Genomic DNA, 8,501 nt, shown 5'->3' with positions numbered 1-8,501 from the left:
TCATGAATTATAAAACTGGAGCCTCAGAGTATCATTTCTTCACAAAATTCCTTTTGGGTAAACTGTCATTTTGTCAGACTCATGAAGAAAACTGGTTCACATAGAAATGGAAAGTTTAAAGTATTTAACATTCTATACCATTAGAGCAACATTATTATTTTATGGAATAGCACTATGTCAGCTACTGTTCTATTTTTCACATGACCCTATGTGAAAGCCCTATTATATCTCCATTCTATGGATAAGCAAAATGAGATCAGAGGTTACTTTGAATCCAATGCCAGTCATAGTTGTATTAATACCAGTAGAATTCCCTTTCTTATTCTTTTAACCAATATGCCAATGGGTTCTCAAGGTGTTTTCTGCAGAACCCCATGGTACACTGAGAATTTCCAGGGCATATTTCTTTGGGAGAGAGAAACTGGGGATTTAACTCAGGGGCACTCAGTCATTGAGCCATATCCCCAGTCCTATTTTGTATTTTATTTAGAGATAAGGTCTCACTGAGTTGCTTAGTGCCTCACTTTTACTGGGGCTGACTTTAAACTCACTATCCTCCTGCCTCAACCTCCAGAGATACTGGGATTATGGGTGTGCATCACTGTACTGGGCTAAATTTCCAGGACTTTGTGAGGTCAATATTACTTACATGTGAGTCAAGCATTCAGATGGTTGCAACCCCAGCCAACAACTTGACTGCTAGGATATGAAAAACCCTGAACCACAGTCACCTAGCTAAACAGCTCCCAAATTCCCAAATAGCACCCACAGAAACTGATTTGAAGTCTTGCTATGTTGTCCAGGAGAACTCATATTCAAGCCATGGACACTAGATAGAAGACTTATTTTAAAATATAGATTCAGAGGATCCAAGATGATAGACTAGAGGAAGGCACTCTTTGTTACTTATCAATCCCCTGCTTTTTACCCCATTTGTCCACTGTGCTCTCCTGCAGTCTGCCAGCACATTTACTACTATTTGAGTGCAGATTGCTCACTGACTGGCTCCTGTCATCCACCATTTGCCTGCCTAAACCTGCTTTTTACCTACCCAACACCCACCACCCAAAGTCCATCTGCTGATTGTCCACCAATAGCCAACAGACTTGACTGCAGATGGCCAGTGAATCGCCAGTTGCCTGCTGTTGTCTGGAAGTCCACTGTCACAGAACCTGCAGGTTTGGTTACATGTGGCTGCCACCATTTTGAGACAACAGCCAGGACCTGTAGAACCCCTGACCAAACTGACTGCGCCCCACCTCCAGGACCCCCCAGACTGACCACACCCCACCTCCAGAACCCCTGCCCAAAAAACCGCACCCCACCTCTAGTACCCCCAGCCAACCATGCCCACTCCCCAAGTTGCAGTTCCCCATTTGCCAACACAGTTGGAAGCCAGAGCAGCCATCTTGGATTATCCCGAGAGCAGTAGCTCCCATCTTTAGGTGGGGAAAATTCCATCCTGAGATGCCTACTGGAGACTGGAAGCTGATTGTTAGGTACCTCTCATGCATCAGGCTACTGAAGACTGGGAGGCTTGAATATTATAAAACTGTTATAGTGTAGATTTTTTTTCTCCTTTTTGAAAATTTTAAAGTTTTTATTGTTTTACTTTCTTATTCTATTTTCCTTTTGTTTACCTGTTTCCTCAGAGTCTCTTTCTCCCTTTTCTCATGCTAACAACCAACTTCTTTTGATTACACTTTCACTCTTTCTACAATCTAGAACTTCTATATACTCTTTTCTTATCCCATTAACAGTTACATCCTACTCCCCTTCCCATCCTCTTTGTCTTCCATTAGAAACTTCAGACCTTATTGCAAATCTATTTGTTATACTGTAGATAATAATTGAGCTCATTCTCTCTGTTTATTATGACAATATTTTTAATACCTTCATAGGGGCTATTTGGTTTAGGGCTGCATATTATCTGAACTGGGTGCTGCTAATATTGACCTCCCCCTTAAAGAAGAGGTTTTGGAAAAGTATAGAGTCACTATAAGCCTATAGGGGGGAAACTGCAATATCTAAGATCTGCACTGCTAGAGGGGAAGATATGTGAACAACATAAAAAAAGAAGGGAAGAAAATGATTCGAACAAACCTAGATTCTATATTAATAGAATCCAGTGACAGCATGGTAGAAGAAATGTCAGAAAAGGAGTTCAGAATATACATAATTAAAATGATTTGTGAAGCAAAGGATAAGAGAGTAAATGTAAGCAATGAATGACCACTCCAATAAGCAGTTGAAAGAGCAACTGCAGGAAGCAAAAGATCATTTTAACAAAGAGATAAAAAAAGAAAAGAAAAACCAAACAGAAATCCTTGAAATGAAGGAAACAATAAACCAAATAAAAAACTTAATGGAAAACATCACCAACAGACTAGATCACTTGGAAGGCAGAACCTCAGGCAATAAAGACAAAATATTTAATCTCGAAAATAAAGTTGACCAATCAGAGAAGATGGTAAGCAATCATGAATGAAACCTCTGAGAACTATGGACATCATGAAAAGACTGCATTTAAGAATTATCAGGATTGAGGAAGGTACAGAGATACAAACTGAAGGAATGAACAACCTATTCAATGAAATGATATCAGAAAATATCCCAAACCTGAAGAATGAAATGGAAAATCAATTACAAGAGGCTTACAGAAAAGCAAATGCACAAAGTTACAACAGATCCACACCAATGTACATTATAATGAAAATGCCTAACCTACAAAATAAAGATAGAATTTTGAAGGCTGCGAGAGAAAAGCATCAGATCACATATAGGGGGAAACTAATATGGACATCAGCAGATTTCTCAGCCCAGACTCTAAAAGTTAGAAGGACCTGGAACAACATATTTCAAGCTCTGAAAGACCATGGTTGCCAACCAAGAATCCTATACCTAGCAAAACTAACCTTCAGATTTGAAGACAAAATAAAATCCTTCCATGATAAACAAAAGTTAAAAGAATTTACAAATAGAGAGCCTGTGCTACAGAATATTCTCAGCAAAACAGTCCATGAGGAGGAAATGAAAAACAACAATGCATGTCAGCAAAGGGAGAAACTAACTGAAAGGAAAAACCAATCAAAGGAGAAACAAAGTCAAGTTAAAAACAAAAAATAAACCCAAATGACTGGGAATACAAATCATACCTCAATAATAACCCTGAATTTTAATGGTCTAAACTCCTCAATCAAAAGACATAGACTGGCAGATTGGATTAAATAGAAAGAACCAACAATATGCTGCCTTCATGAGACTCATCTCATAGAAAATGACATCCACAGACTAAAGGTGAAATAATGGGAAAAAACATACCACGCACATGGATTCAGTAAAAAAGCAGGGGTTTCCATCCTTATATCAGATAAAGTGGACTTCAAGCCAACGTTAGTCAGAAGAGAAAAAGGGACATTTCACACTGCTCAAGGGAACCATAAATCAGGAAGACATAACAATCGTAAATATTTATGCCACAAACAATGGTGCATCCCTGTACATCAAATAAATCCTTCTCAATTTCAGGAATCACATGGACCACAACACAATAATTCTGGGTGACTTTAACACGCTGCTGTCACCACTGGATAGATCTTCCAAACAAAAACTAAACAAAGAAACCATAGAACTCAATAATACAATCAATAACTTGACTTAACACACATATATAGATTATTTCATCCATCAACGAGCAAATACATTTTCTTCTCAGCAGCACATGGATCCTTCTCTAAAATAGATCATATGTTATACCACAAAGCAGTCCTTAGTAAATACAAAAAAATATAGAGATACTACCTTGTGTTCTATCAGATCATAATGGAATGAAATTAGAAATCAATGACAAAATAAAAAAGAGAAATTACTCCAACACCTGGAGACTAAATAATAAGCTATTGAATGAAGCATGGATAACAGAAAACATAAGGGAGGAGATAAAAAAAAATTCTTAGAGGTAAATGAGAATGATGATACAACATATGAAAATCTCTGGGACACTATGAAAGCAGTACTAAGAGAAAAATTCATTGCATGGAGTGCATTCAAGAAAAGAATAAAGGGACAACAACTAAATGGTCTAACGTTACATCTCAAATCCCTAGAAAAAGAACAGAACAACACCAAAAATAATAGAAGACGGGAAATAATTAAAATCAGATCTGAAATCAATGAAATTGAAACAAAAGAAACAATTCAAAAAAATTTAAAAACAAAAGTTGGTTCTTCAAAATAGTAAACAAAATAGATAAACCCTTAGCCACACTACTAGAGAGAAGGAGAAAACTCAAATCACTAAAATTCATGATGAATAAGGAAATATCATGACAGACACCACTGAAATACATAACATAATGAGAAGCTACTTTGAAAATCTATACTCCAACATAATAGAAAATATTGAAGACATAGACAAATTTCTAGAGTCATATGATCCTCCCAAACTGAACCAGGAGGACATACACAATTTAAACAGATCAATTTCAAGCAATGAAATAGAAGTGATCAAAGCCTACCAACCAAGAAAAGCCCAGGACCAGGTGAATTCTCAGTTGAGTTCTACAGGACTTTCAAAGAAGTATTCCAGGAAATAGAAAAGGAGGGAACCCTTCCAAACACATTCTATGTAGCTAGTATCACCCTAATATCCAAACCAGACAAAGACCCATCAATGAAAGAAAAATTTAGACTGATATCTCTGATGAATATAGATGCAAAATTCCCTAACAAAATTCTGGCAAATTGCATACAAAAACATATTAAGAAGATAGTTCACCATGATCAAGTGGGGGTTCATCCTGGGGATGCAAGGTTGGTTAAACATACAGAAATCAATAAATGTAATTCATCACATCAATAGATTAAGGTTAAGAACCATATGATTATTTCAATTGATGCAGAGAAAGTGTTTGACAAAAACAACACCCCTTCATGCTCAAAACACTAGAAAAAATAGGTATAATAGGAACATACCTGAACATTGTAAAGGCTATCTATGCTAAGTCCATGGCCAACATCATTCTTAATGGAGAAAACCTGAAAGCATTTCTTTAAAAACTGAAACAAGACAGGGATGCCCTCTTTCACTACTTCTATTCCACATCACCCTTGAAATACTAGCCAGAGCAATTAGACAGACCAAAGAAATCAAAGGGATACAAAAAGGAAAAGAAGAACTCAAACTGTCACTATTTGCTGATGATATGATTCTGTATTTAGAGGATCCAAAAACCTCCACCAGAAAACTTCTAGACCTCATAAATGAATTCAGCAAAATAGCAGGATATAAAATCAACATGCATAAATTGAAAGCATTTTTATTCATAAGCAATGAAACATCTGAAAGGAAATGAGGAAAACAACTCCATTCACAATAGCCTCAAAAAAATAAAATAAATAAAATACTTGGGAATCAGTCTAACCAAGAGGTGAAAGATCTCTACAATGAAAACCACAGAACATTAAGGAAAGAAATTGAAGACCTTAAAAGATGGAAAGATCTCCCATGTTCTTGGATAGGCAGAATTAATATTATCAAAATGGCCATACTTCCAAAGGTGCTATACAGATTTAATGCGATTCCAATTAAAATCCTAATGACATTTCTCATAGAAATAGTGAAAACAGTCATGAAATTCATCTGGAAGAACAAAAGAGCCAGAATAGCCAAAGGAATCCTGGACAGGAAGAGTAATGCAGGAGGTATCATAATACCAGACCTTAAACTCTGCTATAGAGCAATAGTAACAAAAATGGCATGGTATTGGCACCAAAATAGACAGGTAGAACATTGGTACAGGATAGAAGACTTGGAGACATACCCACATAAGTATAGTTATCTCATACTAGACAAAGGTGCCAGAAACTTACAATGGAGAAAAGATAGTCTCTTCAACAAATGGTGCTGGCAAAACTGGAAATCCATATGCAGTAAAATGAAACTAAATCCCTATCTCTCACCCTGTACAAAACTTAGCTCGAAATGGATCAAGGATCTAGGAATTAGACCTGAGACCCTTCACCAAATAGAAGAAGAAGTAGGCCTGAATCTCTATCATGTTGGCTTAGGACCAGACTTCCTTAACATGAACCCCATAGCACAAGAAATAAAAGCAAGAATCAATAAATGGGATAGATTCAAGCTAAAATGTTTTTTTTTTTTTTTCTCAGTGAAGGAAACTATCAATAATGTGAAAAGAGAGCCTACAGAGTGGGAGAAAACCTTTCCCACACATACTTCAGACAGAGCACTCATCTCCAAAGTTTACAAAAATTTTAAAAACTTTACACCCAAAATACAAAGAACCCAATCAATAAATGGGCTAAGGAAATGGGCAGACAATTCACAGAAGAAACACAGGTGATCAACAAATATATGAAAAAGTCCTCATCATCCCTAGTAATTAGATAAATGCAAATTAAAACCACCCTAAGATTTCATCTAACTTCAATCAGAACGGCTATTATCAAGAACACAAGCAATAATAAATGTTGGCATGGATGTGGGGGAAAAGGCACACTCATACATTGCTGGTGGAATTGCAAATTGGTGCAGCCACTCCGGAAAGCAGTATGGAGATTCCTCAGAAAACTTGAAATGGAACCACCATTTGACCCAGCTATCCCACTCCTCGGTTTGTAACCAAGGACTTAAAATCAGCATACTACAGTAACACAACCACATCAATGTTCATAGCAGCTCAATTCACAATAACTAGATTTTGGAACCAACTGAGATGCCCTTCAATTGATGAATGGATAAAGAAATTGTGATATATATACACAATAGAATATTACTGGACCATAAAAAATAATAAAATTATGGCATTTGCTAATAAATAGGTGAAGTTGGAAGATATTATGCTAAGTGAAATAGGCCAAGCCCAAAAAACCAAAGACAGAGTGTTTCCTCTGATAAGTGGATGATGAGATATAACAAGGGAGGGTGGCCAGTGGGAAGAGAAGAATGAAGGGTTTTTGGATGGTGTAGAGGAAAATGGGGTGGGAAAGGGTGGGGCATGGAAAGATGGTAGAATAAAACAGACATCATGACCCTATGTAAATGCATGATTACATGAATGGTGTGAATCTACATTGTGTAAAACCATAGAAATGAAGATTTGTATCCCATTTGCATACAATGAATCAAAATGCAGTCTGTAAAAATTTTTTAAATTTTAATAAAAAAATATAAACTATAGCTCCATATGTTACCTTTATGAAAGCTGCAAGTATACAGCTTTATTCAGATTTTATTTTTTGCAAAAAATTTCTGGGTCTTTTTCTAGAAATTGTAAGTGTCACTAGTGGTTATTATACTCAAAGCACCATTCTAAGTGATTCATGTGAATTCATTCATTTAATCCTTACAATAATCATGTGAGATGGAAACTATCATAACTCTCATTTTATAGATAAGAAAACTGAGATGCAGAAAGTTCAAATTACTTGCTAGAAGTACATTATTTTGGTCTTGAGCAGACTGTGTCCCACGTCCCTGTTCAAAACCATTAAACCGCCTTGCTCTTTGAGATGAGGCCATTGTGATATATTGGATCTGGTCCGACATGGATATTGGAAAGCTTTCAAGTCATATCAGAATCTCATTAATAATTAATTGATGAGGGTTATTTAAAGGTGTTCTTAAAGTTTAAAAAAATTTATTTATAAGCTTATACTGAGACATCGTTTGCCTTATAACAGTGTTACAACTGCACTGATGGTACGAAAAGCAGAATAGGTAAAACTGCTGGCCTTAGCATGAGTCAAGGCAATAGCATCAGAGTACACTTGGAATCATTAACTTCTTCACTGCCATCTGTTTTCATGGGGAAAAATGTAGTTTACTTAAGAATATCCCTGATGAAACAGCAAAAATGATTAATTAAAAAAATCTCCACCTATGAAAGGACATCTTTTTATTAATATTTATGTCTAAAATATATATATAAAATTCTCCAAGTATTGTAGTATGACAGCTGTCCTAAAAAGGAGCGAGTAGTGAACTGAAATGACTATATTTTTAATGAAATACCACTATTTGCCTGAAAATGACTGTTATGCAAACTATTATTCAGATTTAGGTATTTTGCAGACATTTTCTCAAAGAATGAATGCAATTGTATTAGTTAGCTTTTTTGTCACTGTGATAAATATCTGATAGAAACAACTTAGAGGAGGAAAGATTTCTTTTGACTTGCAGTGTCAAAGATCAGCTGGCTCTATGCTCTGAGCCTGAGTTGAGACAGAACATCATGGAGAGAGAGAGAGAGAGAGAGAGAGAGAGAGAGACAGAGAGAGGAAGAAGGAGGAGAAGGAGGAGGAAGAGGTGGAGGAGGGGGAAGAGGAAGAAAAAGGGGGAGAGGAAAGGGAGGGGCATGCCCCCAATGGTCTACTTCCTCCTCCAACCATGTCCCATCTGACTACAATTTCCATCACTCCCAGTGGATGGAAAGTAGTCCACATAAACTATTAATCCATGAGATGAATTAATCTACTAA

This window comes from Sciurus vulgaris (genome assembly GCF_902686455.1).
Source record: "Sciurus vulgaris genome assembly, chromosome: 9".
NCBI lineage: Eukaryota > Metazoa > Chordata > Mammalia > Rodentia > Sciuridae > Sciurus > Sciurus vulgaris.
This window is presented reverse-complemented; position numbering follows the sequence as displayed.